Source organism: Dermacentor albipictus, chromosome 7 (genome assembly GCF_038994185.2).
Source record: "Dermacentor albipictus isolate Rhodes 1998 colony chromosome 7, USDA_Dalb.pri_finalv2, whole genome shotgun sequence".
Lineage (NCBI taxonomy): Eukaryota > Metazoa > Arthropoda > Arachnida > Ixodida > Ixodidae > Dermacentor > Dermacentor albipictus.
The window spans coordinates 75,517,103-75,536,711 of NC_091827.1; the positions used below are offsets into that span (position 1 = coordinate 75,517,103).

At 46.6% G+C, this 19,609-nt stretch overlaps 1 long non-coding RNA gene across 1 annotated transcript; it reads right to left on the bottom strand.

Moving 5' to 3' along the window:
* Positions 1–1,593: 1,593 nt before the first annotated feature.
* LOC135899039 (uncharacterized) lies at positions 1,594–19,473 on the bottom strand. Its single transcript, XR_010563502.2, has 3 exons — positions 19,425–19,473; positions 2,933–3,062; positions 1,594–2,581 (listed from the first exon to the last, which is right to left on the bottom strand). It is a non-coding gene; the product is annotated as an uncharacterized lncRNA (long non-coding RNA).
* Between the last annotated feature and the right edge of the window lie 136 nt (positions 19,474–19,609).

The window sequence follows — 19,609 nt, forward strand, 5'->3', positions numbered from 1 at the left end:
GTGCTTGTAGTATCTTTAAGGTTATTTAATAAAGAAAGAATACCACCATCACTTATAACTATAGAGGGCATGGAATAATCGTGAAGTGAACTGAGTGCTAAAGAAGGGGTAATGACTTCATGAGTGAAAACAGACGAAAAAGCGTTGTTAAAAAGTTGAGCAGAATGGGCATCATCCAGCTGATCACCATTGCAATTTGTTAAGGATGAAATGGGGCGTGAATGTGGGTTAATTACGCTCCAAAATCTTTGGGGATTATTAGATAGCATAGTGGGTAAGACGTCACTGAAAAACTGGCGCCGGGTGGCTTTCAGCATTATTTGGTAATCCTTGTCGCTTTTCCTGTAGGTTTCCCACGTAGTTAATAGGTTGTTAGCAACTGCCTGCCTATACAAACGCTTTTTCTTTTTATTGGCTCTTCGCAGCCGCTCGTTGAACCAAGGCGCTCTTTTACTGCACCTAATTGAGATAACCGGTATGAATCTTGTAATGAGGTTAAGTAGGGTTGTTTTGAACAGCGACCAGTTCTGTTCAATGGAACGGAAAGTACATTCGGCTAAGAACCGCCCAGAAAAAGTGGTTAATTCGAGATTCATCTGGTCAAAATTAGCCCTGTTATAACACCTGATCAGCTTTGAGGTAGTTTTCTTGTCAAGCATACGGTGATTTATGCACCCGGTAATGATGTCATGGTCAGAAAGACCACTAAGGTGAAATATTTTAGAAAAGGCATCGGGATTATTGGTTAGGATCAGGTCGAGAATGTTGGCAGTGGTACCTGTGGATCGCGTGGGCTTTGTAATGAGCTGAGTTAGGTGAAAATCTAGACAAGACTGCAGAAAAGCGTGCGCTTCCTTATCACTTGGTGAGACAGATAAAATGTCCCAATTGATACTGGGGAAATTAAAATCACCAAAGATAATTAGGACGGAATTTGGAAAACGCGTACACGTAGGCGACAAACGCGTAGGCGACAAAATTCGTCAGCAAACCCATCGTTCAGGTCTGGAGGACGGTACAACACACCAGCAATAATATTTGTGGTACTGCACTTTATCGAGATGAATATACATTCCAGAAAAGAGGAAACGACAACTGGTACGATAATGAGTTCTTGCTTCGCCGCAATAAGGACGCCACCTCCTCTCCTGTCCTTTCTGTCACATCGAAAAAAATTAAAACTTGATTCGCATGAAAGGATGTTATCGTCGGCAATATAATCGTTTAGCCACGTTTCAGTCAGTGCTAATATCGAGGCTCCAGTGGAGTCGATAAGGGAGGAGAGGGCAACACTTTTCGCCGTAACGCTTCTGATGTTAGTGTATAGGAAACACATCTTATCTAAACACTTCGGTCCCGACAATGATGGTGGTGCACGATCGGAAGCATCATGGTGACTTTGATTGTGTCATTCGGTAGAAGAATCGGACACACGCACAGCCCTATTGCCAGTGGTATCCCAGAGATAAACATCATTGTTCACACGAAGTTTATTGAACGACAGACGAATGCGGTCCCCCTCCCTCCTTATCGTTTTAGAAAACTGCCACAGTCCACGGCGTTTCAGCCGAACTGCCTCAGAGTAATCGCGTGATAGACTTAAATTGGTGTTCTTTAGTTTGTAGCCAAGACTAAGGACAGATTCGACTTCTTTTTCATTATAAAATTTAGCAATGATGGGTCGCTTCTTGTCTGTCGAAAAACGTCCTAAGCGGTGAGCTCTGGCAACGGAGGTAACAGCAATGCCAAGCTTTTGAGAGCAAAATTCCCTCACATGCCGCTCAGAGTTTTCCCAAGGCTCAGCTGCATCGCTGTCATTAATGCCAAAAAACAACACGTTTGACCGCCTTGAGCGATTTTCCAAGTCGTCCACCTTGTCCTGAATTTTAGAGATGTCAGTATTTTCATTAGAAACAGGCTGATTAGAAGGTAGTGTTTCAAGTTTGGACTCCAATTCCGTAACCCTTTTGGTTAACAGTTTAAGGTCGTTCTCAAGGGTGACGTGGATGTGCAGGACCTTATTTATAGACTCAGAAAGGCTTAAGTTGTTCGCTTCAAGGCGCTGAACTGTTGCTGCCACGGCATCAAGCTTATCTTCTTGCGCTTTTGTCATAGGGCCCGGGTTTACCTCCACGTCACCCGCGAGAACCAAAAGGCGCCAAAAGTACAACACAGCCGCGCGCACATACTTCACATAATCAATTACACAAGGGGGCCACGACACCGCAAAGAGACGAACATTATTGTCCCGGTAACACTTAGTTTCCAAATAACTAACCTGTACAAGTGTTCTGCGTGAGTAGGGATGCATAGCAGCAGTGTCGTGGCATACGGTATCCGCAGGAATCCCGCCTTTTTCAAGCGGCCAGATAAGTGACGTGGCCCCTTGTTGCCCGACGAACATCGTAGTGGCTTCCAGCGTTGGCGAGGCAATGTGATGCAGGCAACCCAAAGGCAGGCAGCAATCCGCAGACGGTTCCGTTATGAAGGTGCTGGTATCGTTCAGCCAAACGTTCACCATGGGCCCATCCAGACAGCGGGGTCGACTCGGTAGATTGTCCAAGAAAAGCAGCAGCAGCACCTGTACAAGTGTTCTGCGTGAGTAGGGATGCATAGCAGCAGTGTCGTGGCATCCGGCATGTGGCATGTCGTGTCGTGGCATAATACCTTAAGACATGAGCTTCTGGTATTTTTCCACAGAGCGAATCGTTCTATAGCATAGGCGTGCTGCGCACAATGCCTAAGAAACCGCATTCACATTCATTCATTCATTCATTCATTCATTCATTCATTCATTCATTCATTCATTCATTCATTCATATATTGGTGGTGCAGGATGCGCGATGTGAATCGAATTCATGCTCTGCGAATGGCGTTGGAACAATATGAGGCCATGCCCTCTTAGTAGAAAATAGGTTCATGAAGCGCTTACCGCGGTACGGCTGACTCTGCTGTTCTCGCCTCATGATAGCAGATGAGGCAAGACCTCCGCGAAAAGATGTTCTTCGGCTTCACAATACAAAGGAAAGAAGGACCGGAAACTGATGACACACATTCAGCTGCTGCAAAAAAAAAATCAATTCTGTATTCATTCACAAGAATATGGCAGACATCAGAGCAATTGATAAGGGCCATGAAATAGAAAAAAATACAGTTCAGTAAAAAATAAAAATGACAATCAAGATACACAGAAAAGAAATGCCGACGAACGCATATATATAGTTACCATGTGGATCTTTAATTAATTAATTAATTCAGTGAACGTACTCCTTCACTGTGCAGCACCGTTTCCGGTAGAGTCCGCATTGCCTTTGCTATAAATTTCGCATTGAATATCTGACCGCGCCTACGTTGTAGCGTACTCCCAGGACTGCTAGGAGAGCGCGGCGCCTGTAGATGACCTTGAGCAACTTTTTGCCACTCGGTCAGTTCGCACGTCCATAAGTCACTTCGTGAAAGCGATTTCCACTATCTAAAATGTTAGGTTCGTTCTAGCTGGCTGGCCTTTGTGCACTAGCCCGTTTCGGTACCGTGCTGCGAGGGCAGCAGAGGGCAGCGCCTGTTCAGGATGTTCAAGTGCAGTGCGTGCTCTAGGGCTGCACGTTTATTTCGAAAATGAATAGAAAAGTGCAAGTCGTGTCTGCTCAGCGCTTTTCGCCCTTTTGGCGCATTGCGTCGTAGCGTTGGCTCTTCCCACTTCCCGTACGTGCTGCAGTGCAGCATCTCGTGGTGTCTAGTGGTGTTGCGGCATAGTTCTACGGAAGCTTTTTGAGTTGTTGCTGCACCTAGCTGTACGAGAAACGATTTTTTGTTCGTGTATGCTCTGCTCACAATTATTCTCCAGTGCAGCCATCCTTTTGCAACCTATAGCAGTACCTCCCGTCAACTTAGTGCGCAGGTCTGTCGTTAACCTTCGCGACAAACTTGCCTGTATCGAAATGAATGACAGTTTCTTTAAGTCATCGCAATAACCGCAATTGGGATATAACTACATCGTGAGAATGGAATGGTGGGTGTGGATGCTGGTTTTAAGTTAGAGAACGCGTTCCAACGGAAACACATGCGATCGAAAGCAATCTTTACGCGTCGCATATAGCGACTAACGTGCCCTCACAAACATTCAGGCATCGAACTTGCACGTCGCATTTATGCCAGGTATAGGAACAGTTGTACCCAAAGCGGGTGATATTTATGTCCTCGTACCCTTATTCTAGTGTAGCTGTGCCATGTCGTCTGCTACTGAAAGCTAGCACGATGCTTGTACTTCCTAAGTAGTGAGTGCAGGAGACGTACGAATGGTGCAGAACTGAATAGTGCACGAAGTCAAATAATATAACCCGGTGCATGCGGTGCGTGCTGCCCTGTAATATCGAGGACAAATGTGATGCGCACCCTGAACTAGCGCGGAAAGTACAGCGAAATTGAAGGGACCAGCTGTGTGTGCAAGGAAGGTGACGTTAAAAACGAAATGTCGCATTATGTGGAGCGCCGTTTACATCCACGTATCTTTGCTTGTTATTTCTGCGCTTCGAATTCGAGACTGGGATTGACTGCCCAACTCGATATTTTACGATCCCGTGCGTCGAAAGAATGAACTGGTTGAGACGAAGCCGCATGGACTAAAATTCGACAGTTGTAACCCTGAAAGATGACTTCAGATCAACTTAGATTAGTCTAACCGTATATGTCCAACACGCTACTGCAAATGAAAGTGAGCGATAGGTGACGCCACAGCCACCGCAAGAGGAGAAACCACATCCGCAGAAAAACACCCACACACAATCAAAATTATCAAGAAGGCTTAATTCAGAGCTGAGGATAATACGAACATTATAAACGCAATCGTAGCACTCCTCCTGACGAGCGTGCTGTACCTCTTCAGGAACACAGCACTGTGAACGCGTTACCTTTACATTATTTTATACAATATTCGTGCAAACATTTTACAGGCACAATAAAAGCGAAGGAAATGTCTGGAAAGACAGCGTGATCTTCAGCAAAATGTTGCTTCGATTCGTACTGAGAACAAAAAGACAGAAAAAATATCCTTGATACCGAGCATTTATTGATGCCATTTATTCGCTGAACAGCCTCATATATAAGGAAAATTCGTCAAAACAGGTATTGCGATACGAGAAAAAAAAATTGAAAAGCGGTTTCGACGTTTCGTGCACATCGCTCTCGAGGGGCAACCCTAAATACCGTCTGCGCCAACATCGAAACGACGTGGATAAGAGAAGAGTGGCTTGGAATGATTTGGCAGAGCACGCAGCAATGAGTCCGCACACTACTGACTCGACGAAATCTTGTCTAATTGGCCAGGAAAGAAACTGGAAGTCAGGTCTGCATCTGGAGTCTCTCGAGATACAATCTACAGAATACAGGTTCAATTGAAACGAAGGAACCTTTTTAAACAGGCACTGTGGACAATGCTTCGCTACAGAAGCCGAAACGTTTTGTCCTTGAAATAAATTTTACTTGGTCAGTGTACGTCTTTCTTTGTAATGACTCATCCCGACCAGACGGGCTTCCGTCGAACTCTCCATTGCATTGCTCTCCACATTTTCGCAGCTGTTTACAAATGACATAGAGAGAGTCACGGTCTTGCGTGCCTTCTGTCCTCAAGCTGACGCTTCTTCCCCACGCAGTGCATCGTTGACCGGCATGTGCGTTCCTTCTTCGTACGTCCCTTTGGTATTTATTTGCCATTTAATTGACACGTGTTCATTTCAAAGCGCAGCTTTCTTTGCCTCTCTCGCCGACTTTACGGGCGCTGCTGCTGTGGTCTGGATTTCTTGAATGAAGAAATCCTTTCAAGAATTTCTTTCAAGAAATCCGCGCTGCTGCATTTCTTGAAACGCCGGCAGATGGCGCTCCCCTTTGAGCATCTCGGCCGACCCCCCTGCGGCAGCGTGTCACAGTTAGCGCGTGTGGCACGTGCTGTGTTTGCTTTCCTATGCGCGAATATGCAGGTGCTGAACTGTAGAAGTTGCGGGTTGGGCTGTGATAGTGTAGACATTACAATAGTCCATAGCCCAAAGACTGCGCTCGTAACTGGCGTCTCAACAGCGTGCTGGCCACGTATGCAGAAGGAGCACGAAAACAAGCGCCAGCAAAATGACTAGCAATATTCTCGGGTTTTGCGTGCCGGAACTACGATTTCATTACGAGGCACGCCGTAGTGTGGGACTCCGGAATAATTTGGACCACCAGAGGTTTTTAACGTGCACCTAAATATATGTACGCAGGTGTTTTCGCATTTCGCCCCCGTCGACATGTGGCCTCCGTAGCCGGGATTCGATGCCGCGACCTCGTGCTTAGCCGCCCAGCACTATGGCCACTAAGCCACCCCGGCGGGTGCGAAATGGCTTTTAGCGTGCACTCTGCGTCCAGGACACCCAGGCCTGAAAGAAGTGTCGCGCGGAACAGCAGCGTCATCGCTGGGCAGCGAAACCTCGTGCAGAACGCGAACGTATGTATACAATGTACGCATAAAATTATAATAATTAATTAAATAACCTACAGCCCCATTTTTAAATAAAAGTTTAATAGTTCTGTCACGATGCAATGTGCCATGTCAGACAATGATAATTATGAACCCTCTCAGAGATTAGAAACAACGACACACAACAACGCGTCAAGCAAACACGTCTCTTTGTGGGTTCTGTGGACTACGCAGAAAAACAGCAGTGCTGCACGCAAGGTACCTTTTAACACCAACTCATCACTCTTGTAGTGGACTAAACGCTGCATAAATTGCACATTCACCGACAACGTCACCGCAAATTATCGGTAGTCAAAGCAAACAGCACACAACACTTCGTTTATATCGAGCCCCATATTTAGTGGAATCCACATACATTTTTTTTTTTCGATTTCAGCTTTGGTTTTCCCGCGCTGTTCTGTAGGGGGTGATAATTTTTATGTTCTGGGGAATTTTTAAAAGTTGCCTGTTGCAGTGAATATAATTCTAGTCCTCGAGCTGGATTATTCAGAGAAGTGGTCAATACTTGCACAAGAAACAAAAAACGCACACACACACGCACATTCAACTAAACATGAAATATTTAATTATGAACTTCTAAATTAATTGCTTTACGGTGAACATTTCAATTCACATATTGTAGCGGGTGAGATTGCAAGGCGTATTCACTTGGAATGAATTTCCAGGATGACACCAGTTTGGAGATGTGCGCCACCAAGCCCATCATAAAAATGCACTCTTGTACCACTTGCTTTTTTAAAACGAAATTCCCTTTATGCAATTATTCATAAAACTAGCTGGAACGCCCATCTACTTCGTCCATTCTTTGGGGGACCTTTTGATGCGCACGACGTCGACCATCTCAGGTCGCGCGCGATATCGCTGTGACTGTGTCACCACATCGGGCACAACCTCGTAGACAAGCGGCCCAAGTCGTCGAGTTATATTGTAGGGCCCGAAGTAACGGCGCAGGAGCTTCTTACTAAGCCTGCGGCGACGAATCGGCGTCCACACCATACCTCAGTCACCAAATGGGTACTTATGGTCTCTTCGTCATAGGTAGTAGTCGGGCGTGGGTGTGTTGCTGTTGTTTAATACGCAATCAGGCTAGCTGGCGAGCTCCCTCGGCGCGTTGAAGGAAGCCTTCAACGTCTGCATGGATGTTGTCGTCTTCCACGTGAGGCAACATCGCATCCAGCAGCGACTTGGCGAGCGAAAGCAAGCTCGAATGCCATCATCTGCATTTCTCCTGCGGTGTGGTGTTGTACTCAAATGTCACGTACGGAAGGACTTCGTCCCAAGTCTTGTGCCCGATGTCGACATACATTGCAAGCATGTCGGCGAGGGTATTATTTAAACGTTCCATGATGCTGTTTGCCTGCGATTGGTACGCTGTAGTGCGCCGACGGCACGTGTGGCTCGAGTGCAGCACCTGTTGCGTAAGTTCTGCTGTGAATGCCGTACCTCTGTCTCTGCTATGTACCTCGAGTGCACCATGACGGAGAACAATTTTCTTTACGAAGAATCTGGCGACCTCGATTCCATTTCCCGATGGTAACGCCGTTGTCTCGGCGTAGTGCGTCATGTAGTCAGTTGTTTCCCTATCCACCTGTTCCTGCTAGTAGAAGTCGGAAAGGGGCCAAGAAGATCCATCCCTATATGCTGGAATGCTTTCCATGGCTGCTCGATTGGATGCAGGAGGCCGGCTGGCCTTGTAGACAGCGTTTTTCGACGTTGGCCATCTTGCCAGGTTTTCACGTAGCGTTCGACGTCTTCGTTCAGACCGGGCCAGTAGTACTTTTCTTGGATTCTTCTGAGAGTTCGAGTGAAACCCAAATCTCCTGCTGTCGTCTTATCGGCAGACGCTTCTAAAATCCCTTGCCGTAGAGAGACTAGCATGACGAGTACGTATGGCGCTTTGTACGGTGCTAAATTTTTTTCACAAGCACGTTGTCACGCAGGCACAACGACGAAAGCGCGCGCCTAAACGCATTTTGGCGCCGAATCGCTCTTGCCTTCGAGGTATTCAATTCCCCACCTTAGATCAGTATCAGCACGTTAATCTTGTGCGAAGGTGATAAAGCTTATGAGACATCGTCGTCATCATTACAGCGCCGGGCGGATTCAACAGGGGCTCTCGAAGGGCAGTCGGCATCTGTGTGCTTTCGGCCTGATTTATACACGACGGCGACGTCGAACACCTGTAGTCGCAGGCTCCAACGAGCGAGGCTACCTGACGGGTATTTCAGGTTTGCGAACCTGCACAGAGCGTAGTGGTCACTGACGACCTTGAAGTGCTTCCCGTAAAGATACGGTCGAAATTTTGTTACCGCCCAAACGACAGCCAGGCATTCCTTTTCGGTCGTCCAACAATTCAATTCGGCTTTCGACAGGGACCTGCCCGTGTAGGCGATGGCTAGCTCGAAGCCGTTCTTCTTTTGAATCCACACACCGCTCAGCCCTATGGCGCTGGTATCCGTGTGGATCTCGGTGTCAGCGCTCTCGTCGAAATAGCCGAGTACTGGCGGTGACTGCAAGCGTCTTTGAAATTCGCGAAAAGTGTCTTCTTGGGGCTTCTTCCGTCTAAACTGCACGTCGGCTTTTGTAAGGCCAGGGAGCGGCTCAGCGATTTGTGAGAAATCTCGGACAAAACGCCTGTAGTAAGCATAGAGCCCCAAGAACCTATTAGCAGCTATCTTTCCACAGAGTATCGGGAAACTTTCGATGACAGCCGTCTTCTTAGGGTCCGGGAGCACGCCTTCGTGATTAATTCCGCGGCCCAGGAACAGGAGCTCCTTGCAGGCGAAACGACATTTCTCTGGTTTCAGAGTTAGCCATGACACCCTAATTGCCTCTAGCACGATCTGCAGACTGTTAATGTGCTCGTCGAAGACGGATGCGAGAACGATACGTCGCCGAGATTTAGCAGGCATATCTGCCATTTCAACCCAGACAACACTGTCCATGACACGCTGAAATGTCGCTGGCGCTGAGCATAGTCCGAATGGCAGAACTTGAAACTGGTGAAGATCGTCCGGCGTGATGAAGGCCGTCTTCTCACGGTGTCTCTCGTCGATCTCAATCTGCCAGTACCGGCTCCGGAGGTCATCGATGAAAAGTACTTGGCACCGCACAGTCGACGTAACATGTCGGTTCTCGGAAGGAGGTAGCCGTCTTTTTTCGTGACGCTGTTGAGGCGCCTGAAATCGACGCAAAATGCAAAATGCGACGCAAAATCGACGTGCAGAAACGCGGTAAATGACTTCGGTGGACGGAACGAGCCGATCCATCGGTTATAATGCGATGCTTCGCTATCTGCGTTTGCCGGATCCTCGACGACCTTGAAAAACATTGGGCATATCGCAGAAGGCGATGTTGCTTTCATTGCTTTTGTTGTGGCAGGGCGGGGTTAATGACGAAGTTCCCCTCATCAGTCACCGTCGACGACGCCTCATGGGACGACTCGGAGAGCGCTAAGCCATTTCTTATTTGGGCGAACTCTTCCAAGAAAGCGACCGTCGTACCCCCATGAGGTGCTTGTGTTCCGTGCTGAAATTGGTTATCAGCACAGCCGCTCTGCCTTCACGCAGAGGGAGATACCGCGTGCGACGCAAATTTGGTAATCGAGAAGCAGCTGCAAGTTCGCTTCGACAATCCCATCGCCGCTTGAGAACGCATCTGTTCCGACAAGTGTAATGAGGCTCGCATTTGGCGGGATGCTCACTTAATCGTCGAGGATGGTGAACGCGCCGAGATGATAACGATTGCTTTGCATTCTTTCTGACTGTTCGTCGTCAGTGTTATGGTTTTCGTCTGTAGGTCAACCACCGCACCGTTTTCGTTCAGGAAATCCATCCCGAAGATTATGTCGCAAGAGCACTGCTGTAAGATGATGAAGTTCACAGGGTAGGTGTGACCGTGAACAGCCACTCGCACAGTGCATCGTCCCATCAGGGTTATGAGATGGCCTCCTGCTCTGCGTATTTGAGGACCCGGCCATGCGGTTTTGGCTTTCTTGAGTTCCGATACAAATAGTCCACTAACGACGGAGCAGTCGGTCCCGGTGTCGACTAGTGCAGCCACTGGACGTCCGTCCAGGTAAACTCATAAGTTGGAACTTGGCGATGGAGTTTGCTGGCGGTCGGCCACCGACTCTGCGGTCTGCCGCTTCACACGGTTGCAGCTGCGTCGTGTGGAAGCCTCGTGGCAAGGTGCTGTTGTGGCCTTCAGCCAAGTCATCGAATTTGTGGTGTCGGGTTGCGGCTTCGTGTTTTGTGTCGCCGCTGCGTTGGGTCGCGTCGTGGCATCGGAATGCATCGCGGTTGTAGGAGGGTTTTTCGGGCTTCGCTGGAGAACGACGCCATCTCGTTGGCTTTAGTTTCCCCTACGAGGGCTCGGTGGCCTCCACCTAGTGTACCCTTGTTACCACGAAGACTTAGGGCGTGGGTAGGGTGACGAGGACCTAACGTGACGTTGGGAGGCATCTTCGGTCACTCGAATATGGGCGCCAATTTCACGAGGCCGCTGGCCAGGAAGGGGTCATGGAGCATCGATGTTTTTTTTTTACCCGTGGAGGCTCATCAAGCGGTAGGGGCACTCTCGTAGGAGGTGCCCGGCATCACCACAATGAGAACGAAGCAGTCGTCGATTCGGCGTTCTCTGGATGTCAGTCTTCCTCGTGGTGGTTAGCCGGAACGTGTTTGAACGGACGGCGTGCAGCGGGCGCTGCGTCGGCAGGTAGGCTTGGCCGCGTCAAGATAGCGTGTCCGTTTCCCGTCGCCAGCTGGTTGGCCTCGCCTGGCTTTGCAGAGCGGTAGCGTAAGTTGAAACGCGTGGCTCTTGGCAAGGTGGCGATAGGGCAAGTGCCGTTTCGGCGGTATCGAGTGGACCGAGCGCTTGCTGTAGCTCGTCCCTTGCGACGTCGGCGAGCCAGGATATTTGTGGTTGCGCACCGGGTAGCAACTTGGGCAGCTTATCGCACACGATGGCGCGGACGGTATCTCGAAGGGCCACCACGGAGGCACTTCGGCGGTCGGCGCAGTCTGACAGAAGAGCGCGTAAGTTGCGGTCGTACTGCTTTGCGCGAACCTCGAGCGTCTTCTCGATAGTGGCCGTTTCGCTAATCCATTCAGCGATGGTCCTTGGCGATTGCGAATGAGAGCGACAAAAAGGTACTCTTGACGGCCCTCATAAGGTACTGAAGCTTCTTGTCTTCAGTCATAATGTCGTCCGCGTGGTGCAAGAGCTTTTGCATTTGTTCCGAAAACACGGTTACGGACTCGTTTGGATGCTGCAGGTGAGTTTGAAGCAAGACCTCAGCTCGTCTTTTTGCGCAGAATACTTGTGAACGTTGCAGATAAGTGCCTCTTGAAAGCATCCCACGTTGTCAAGGTCAACAATATGATAATGACGCACGCCGTAAGGGGGAGGGGTCTCCGAAAAATTTGGATCACCATGCAGCATCAGTTAACGAACTAGATGCTGCATGGTTTGGGGCACAACATCTGCCACTAACATTAGTCGTATCTTTCGTCTACAAAAAAGAGCCATTCGTGTTGTGTGCAAAGTGCCATTTGACTTTCCAACTAATTCATTATTTAAAGACTTAAAGATACTTAAAGCTCCTGATCTCTTGAATTTTCGCTTAGCGTTAACATATGGTAAGGAATGCCAGAAAAACATTAACCACGTCAGGTCTATAGCCAAATTGACACGAAATAGAAGCTATTATGCTACAAGATTTCCGGAATATTGGTTTGTGCCATACCCACGTACCAACTATGCGAAACAAAAGCTCTCATATACTTTACCGCATTTATTAAATAAGTTAATGAACGATGGTATTGATGTCTTCTCTTGCAGTAAAAACAAGTTAATAAATTACTTTAGTGCCTATTAGCCTTTAATGTCTGTATAAGTAGGCTTCTTTTTATTGAGTTATATATTTTTTCTATTGCTATCTGCTGTATGTACACTTGTATGAGAACGTTTACTGTTTTTTTTTCTTACCCTCTCTTTTTTTTGCCATGTGTTTGTTTACTGCTGATGCTGTCACGAGAAGGATTAAGGACTAGTCAAGTTGCTCTTTTGTAACTTTTTTCCTTATATCCTCCATAAACTTGCATATTTATGGAAATAAATTCATTCATTCATTCATTACATATGGGCAGTCAGGACCAGGCACGTACCAAAAGGGGGGGGGGGGGCGGGGGGGGCTCATGCCTCCCTCCCAAAATTAAGGCGCATACCCCCCCCCCCCTCCACTCCCCGCCCACGCCACCATTTCTCACACACATTCCTAAAGCGCCGCCAAATCAATGTTGAGACTTGACAGCTATTCGGCGGTCAATATTTTGCTGCCTTTTTCGCTCCTTTTGGATGACGGTAGTTATCGGCGTCTCCTAGGATGTGATGGACAGTTTCCTCAAGTTGGTGCCAGCGCGATTAACTCGAGATGAATTCAGTTGTTACCATCTACATAACGGTCACGCCCATCGTTGTTGCTTCGTAAGTTCAACCTGCTTCGTTTAAACTGATCCAGGGATTAGGAAATGGATTCAGTTCGTGGTCAGCTGGTCTGTATGCACGTGGAGCGAGTTGCGGCCACAGAAAATGCCAATTGTGTTTAACTTTTCATTTTATAACTGTTTCATTATTTCCTTGAGTGACGGCTCGCCGCGACGCTGACCGATCCTCGGAACCATATACCCGTGATATGGGATAGATAAGGTGGAAAATAATGCGAGATAGCATCCATCATTAATCCCTGCAATGACCTTGAAACTCATAGGCAATATGACTGTCAGCTGTTAACTCGTCTGGTTTTTCCCTATTTGTACAGCTCCTTTCGGGCCAAATTGCCAACTGGAAACAAGAGTCGCAAGGATTTGAGAAATTAAGCAATCTGCTAAGGGAGAAAGCCAAGGCAACAGCCAAACAGGAAGGAAGAGCGAAAATTAACAAATTTCACCGTTATGACAATATTCATGGATCAACATCTTTTTATGACGTTTCTACAGTTGTCATTCGAGCCGCTTAACGTTGCCACTTCTCTGCTGCTCTTACGTAGATGTTTTTCTAACCTTCGTGGTGGCAGCAGTACGTGTAGACTCTCAGCTTCCTGCGCCATGCGCATTTGTACGCGACTGGCGGCCACGCATCGTTACGTAACTTCGCAAGTAACAATAGGAGTCGGTTGTTGCACTTAACTTGTTAGAGCAGTAAGCGAGGGATCCAAAAGAACTGTGATTGTTCTGCAAATATATATTTCTGTATATTTCTTGCAGAGATAATTAAAAAAACGCCACTATAATCGGATACAATTTAAGAGGAAGCTCTAGCTCGGGCCCAACTCCTAAGGCTACCTATTCAAATACACGTAAAACGCGAAAATGTTTTTCTGAGATAACCACTGCACGGATTTTAATGAAATTTGTTGCATTTGAGAGAGACAGGTATATTCTGGTTACTGTTATATTGATTGACTGTTTCAAGCAGAATTTCGATTTAGTGCCTCAATTTTGTTAAAAACAGTTTCAAATATTCGACAGTTTGAAAAAAAAATAGAAGCACGAAGTTTACAAATCCATAGCTCGGCATCAAGAACTTATGTCGCGGTTCTGTAAACGGCATCCATTAGATCATCCAAAGCGGACAAATTCGATATCTCATTTTACATCTTACGTGAAATTATTACGTTGTTTAGAAGGGTTCTGCAAAAGGTGTGTTTCCATATTACTAAATTTTTTAGATTCATGTGTAAGATGTCACTTTTGTCCGCTTTAAATGTACTATGAGTTGCAATTCACATGATTGTGATATCATTTTTGTTGCCGAAGGATAGAGTTGTAAACTTGATATTCTCGTTTTCAGAAAATTTTCGATTTTTCATAATTTTTAATAAAAATTGACAAATAAAGCAAAAAGTCGAAACCATCAGTCACTAGAGTTTAAGTTTTCTTTTAAATGCAACAAGCCTCATCAAATTTGGTGCAGTTGTTGCTGAGAAAAACGAATTCTCCTTTTACATCTATTTAGATAGGAGTACCCGAGCTAAAGCTTCCCCTGAAGTCTTCAGTGAAGCCCTGCCCGTGCCCTCATAACCGCCGACCACTGTTCCTCTGTGAAGCTGCAACTGATTCGTACTTCAAACCTCTTCTGTTACCCAAATAAGGCGGTAACTAAGAAAATAAATTATTAGTGCGTAATTTTATACCTTTCCCCTCACCTATTGTAGTGGAATGGCGAATGCTTAATTCATTATTGAACTAAAATAACATGCTTGCTGCGCTACATTTATTTGTTGTGAAGTTTCACTTAAGTTGGCAGTGAAGTTTCATTAGTAAAATGGGTTCAGCAGTGAAATGAACTGCACAGCAGACTTTTGAAGAGAGAAATGCTCAGGCTCGATACATTTTGTCTGTGTCTGTTGCACACCTCATTGTTTCCGCCGATGAAACGACTTTTGAAGAACAGCAGACCCTCCGGAGGTATCCTGTACGACGCCATTTTGAAAAGGCCGCAGGATGACGATTTTGTTTGCTTCTGTCATTGGCTGGCGGAGTAGCACAACTCCACGCGGTCCGTGTGCCTTTGTTGCCAACTACTGTTTTTTAACGTTCTATTCTACTAAAGTAATATTTATTTTGCGCTTCCGCTTCTTTACTTGTTCTTGGCAGTGTTATTCCTGCGCTTCTTTCCTGCGCGAGTCCATTTATCGTGGTTCTTTGTTTGCCAAGTAAAGGAGAGGTACATCCCACAGGCGTATCTGTAACATGCACCTTAATTCATCTCTCTTTTGTGGGTTTGCGCGTTTTTATGGCGAATGGTGGGCGTTATTCCCATTTGAACTAGTAAAGGTACCCCCCCTTCATTTGCATGGAAAAGTTACCTTGGGTTGCTCCCTCCCCCCGAAAAAAAGATCCTGGGTACGTGCCTGGTCAGGACCCTTCGTTGCTGTTTCCGAAATAAACTTTCAGTTGCGAGGCCATCATTATACACACATTCACGAAAGAGAAAGCGATATCGGAACGCGTCTCACATTTTTCATCTCGTTGTAGCTGTAGCCATGGGTAACGGAGTAGCCTTATCATTATATTTTTTTTCGAGTCCGCCGGCAATTTCTTTCGTTCACAGAACCGAATAACCCTTTGATAAACTGAAGCTAATGCACTTAATTTAAAGTACATAAAGATTGAAGCTAACGTACTTAATTTAAAGTACTTAAAGAGCCTCCGCCATCATTTCACCAGCACGGATATTGGCCGAGTCATCCAGGTACCTCAACAATAAAAAGTCTGCGTCTTCAGATGCACCTGCCACCTCAAAACAAGCACTGACGACGCTGGCCAAGAGTGTTCCGTCGGCTTGCCCTTCCTTAATGAGCTTCCTGACCTTGCCAATTCATGCCAAGTATAATTTTGTTTCAATGAATGCAAGCTTTTTCCTTCCACATTTTTGTTCGAGATCATTCCTCTTTGCCATCCAAGCATTAAAGTTCTACCGATTCTTTGCTCATACTTGATACCAGTAACTGTCTAGAAGCATAACATATCTGTAGCAGTATTTTCTAGTGTATGTTGCCATGTGCAATTCCTCTCCTGAAATAACTGTTGCGGCTCTGGCAGGTGTCTTGCATAACCTTTAAACTATGTGCTATGTAGCATTTAATGTTTCTGAATGTTCTTGGCTTTCAGTGCCTGCAAGGTAGAGTGGCTTCCTTTTTGAATGCAAGCTTTCTCATTCAAATATTGAATTCCTAGTCTAATTCAGGATTGCTATTCTTGCTCGACAGCCTGTCTTTTTGTGCCAGCTACATTGAAGTGATTGATTACAGAATCTGGTTTCGCTGCTGTCCGACTTGGTACTTGTCACCGTGTTACGTTTCTCATATGTGGAAGCCTGGTCAGTTGCATTTGGGAAACAGTCTATCAAGGCAAGCACCTGCTCCTACAGTGCCTACAGTGACATAAACTGGGAGTTTACACGCGCCGTGGTTGGTGCTCCCCGTTCCTTTATTTCTTGCTGCTGCCGTTTGCAAATTTTGCGTGTGGCCTTCCTCGGCTTTGATGTGGCGTCAACCGTGAGCTCATAGATGATTACATGGTTCTAAGTGTATGAAGTTGATATCCACGTGTGTGGAAAGGCCTGCAAAAGTGGCTGCAAAATGGTCATGTCCACAAAGCCGATCATGCCCACATTTAGAGAATGTGCGGCACCAAGCGTGAGCAACACATTAGTGGCATGCGAAAGAACAAAAAAAAACATGCAGGTTGGAAAGGCGGTAACGCTAAAAATACCGGGCGCTCCATGTCGCTGTGTTGGCTGCGGCAGCGGCCGCTTGCGTCACCCGATCGCGTCGCAATGCAAGTTGCTCATCTTCAACGGTGACTGTCGGTGCAAAACACGTGGGACACACTGTCCAATGTGCTTGCGCTGCTGGTTGTTGCTTGTTATCAGACTACCATGTGCGATGAAGGTAAGCACTATGCCTGCAGTCGGACGGTTGAATGTGCCGCAAGCCACCCGTGTGCGTGTATGCTCACTGTTGTCACGTGGATCGTAGCCACTGTATAGTGCCGATGTATAGATTGAGCGTTAGGTTATAGTATGCTGAAGTGATTTGATTGCAGAATCTTGTTTCAATGTTGTCCCATTTGGTCATGGTTGCCGTGTTACATTTCTCGGATGTGGCGGCCGGGCCAGTTGCATTGGCCAACGGCCTCTCGAGGTAAGCACTTCTCCTGCAGTCCGCACAGCGAAACAAACTCCCTGTTTACATGTACTGCGATTGGTGCTCCCTGTTTGTTCTTTCCTGCTGCAGTCATGGGCAAAGTGTGCTAGTGACCTTCTTTGGCTGCGATTTGGCGTGAACGGAGACCATCATACATGATTACATGGTTTGAAGTGTATGAAATCCACATGGGTGGAAAGGCCTTCAAAAGTGGCTGCAAAATGTTGATTCCCACAGAACGGGCCATGTCCATATTGAGAGCAGGTGGGGCACCAAGTGTGAGCGACGCACTAGCGGCCACCGAAAGCACAAAAAGAAACGTGCAGGTAGGAAAGGAGATAACGCTACAATGCCGGGTAGTTCATATTGCTGTTGTGGCGACACACTCCGCGCATATTTCTGCGCACCCTCCGTCTTCTTATCATCTGGCCCAGCATAACACAGCTGCACGCTGGACTGCATGGTCGATATATAAGATATAAAAGCGCACTTTGTACGGCGCACGATAAATGTGAGGCTGCAAGAGATGTGCGAAAGGGGGGCACGGTTTTGGATTTACGCCTCGATACTTCGTGCTATATTTGGAATTTCAAATGCAAAGAAGAATACAGATTATTCAAAAAAGCGTTCGAGATCTACGTTCATGAACACACTGGTGAAAACAAGCGCGGTTGTGCAAAGACACATCAGCTGAGTAATCTTCGACGTACTGGAGGCCAAAACAAGTTCTGCTTGAAAAAAAGACTCAGAAGTATAAAGACAAATACATTAACATCGAGTTTTAGCAACTGCTGCAGAAAAAGATACGTTGTCTGAGAGTGAAGGAAACTATTAACAATACAGACGAGTACATACAGCTTTAACAGTGGACACGCTGACAAATGAAATGGGTCAGGCATATACATCATACTCGACAGGCGCAATGAAGAAGGAGCCATGGATCCAAATATACCGAACAGTGAAGAAATAAATGGCAGAAGAAAAGCCTTACGTTAACTCAAAGGCACATCGAATCGAGATCTCGATGCCTGAGAAGCAAGTGCTATGGGAGAAAATTTTTGGCGGATCAAAATACTTCGGCAGAATTTCGGGATAGAAGGGAACCGAACGTTACATTTCCTTCGCGAGGCGCAGTATCTATCCAGCGGTCAATGAGGACGTAGAATGTAAAGAAAAGTCAGTAACTGGAAGTCTGGTGATTCAGCGGTGAGTAATAGAAAAAAACACAACTAAAGCATTGGCTGCGCAATAGATGAAAGCAAATAATTAATGTTAGGACAGCGAATATTGTTTGGGATTACTGTTTGCGATCAAAAACCGCGGGGCCTATAGCCCGAATATAGGCGCAGATGTGAGGTGAAATAAATTTGTTCCCATCCTTCACCGGGAAGTTTCAAAGAAAACACTCACGGTTTCCATCTATTCATCCATCATCCACACATCTGTGCAAAGGCTCAATTGGCTGGGGGCGAATGGGAGCCATAGTGAGATGAAACTACCGAATGCAATTAGGAAGCGACTGTAGGGACACCAGATACATTGTCCAGTAAAAGTTCATTGCCGCAGAAATTCTGCAGTGGCAAACTATAAAACTGCTTTGGAAACACTAAACCTCTTTTTAAGACACTAGTGTGTGTTTTCGACTTTAAGTTATCACTGAGCTGCAAACGTGGTGACCCTGGACCTTCAACAACTTCGTATATTTCTCTTTCTGTAAAGAATTCATTCCACAAGACGCATATTTCTTTGTCATTGGTACCCCTTGTGAACGCCTTTCGGTTAACGAAAAAGGCTTTTGGAGTGCCTACGTTTCGGAGCCGTAATAAAGCATTTGATTTGAAACGGCACAAGAGTAATTCACTAGCGGAAGCCATAACTCCTACCCTAGGTCAGCTACAAAACTGATTCACGAGAGCTTGATCACGCATCCACAGATGCACGGAGAAGCTCGTTGGTCGGGGGCTTTTGCAGCCCAGCGTGTAGTTCTCGTCTCTGGGGGCCTCTTCTAGCACAAAGAGTGTGAGCTGCACGTGTGCCGGTGATACCTTGAGAGCATGCCGAGTGAACAAGCGAAAATGTGCCTTTGGCGTCCTGATCTTGCTATTTCATTTAGAATACGAAAGTTGGCCGAAATAAATTGCTAAGGCTGTCGGCTTCATCGTCGCCTTTCGTATCCCATTATTTTCCTTATGGCATGAACAGTCTTACCTGGGACATGACTTGCGTGCGTGTGCGCACGCATGTAAGTGCATCTGTTGTAACATCTGGAACAGCAGTGCTGCTCTATATACAACAATGAGCCGCTGTGTTGAGTCACCCCATAAACCATTGTTTCGTAACAGCAAATGAAGAGCGAGATAAATGTAGGGACTGGAGCATTATCCATGGATTTT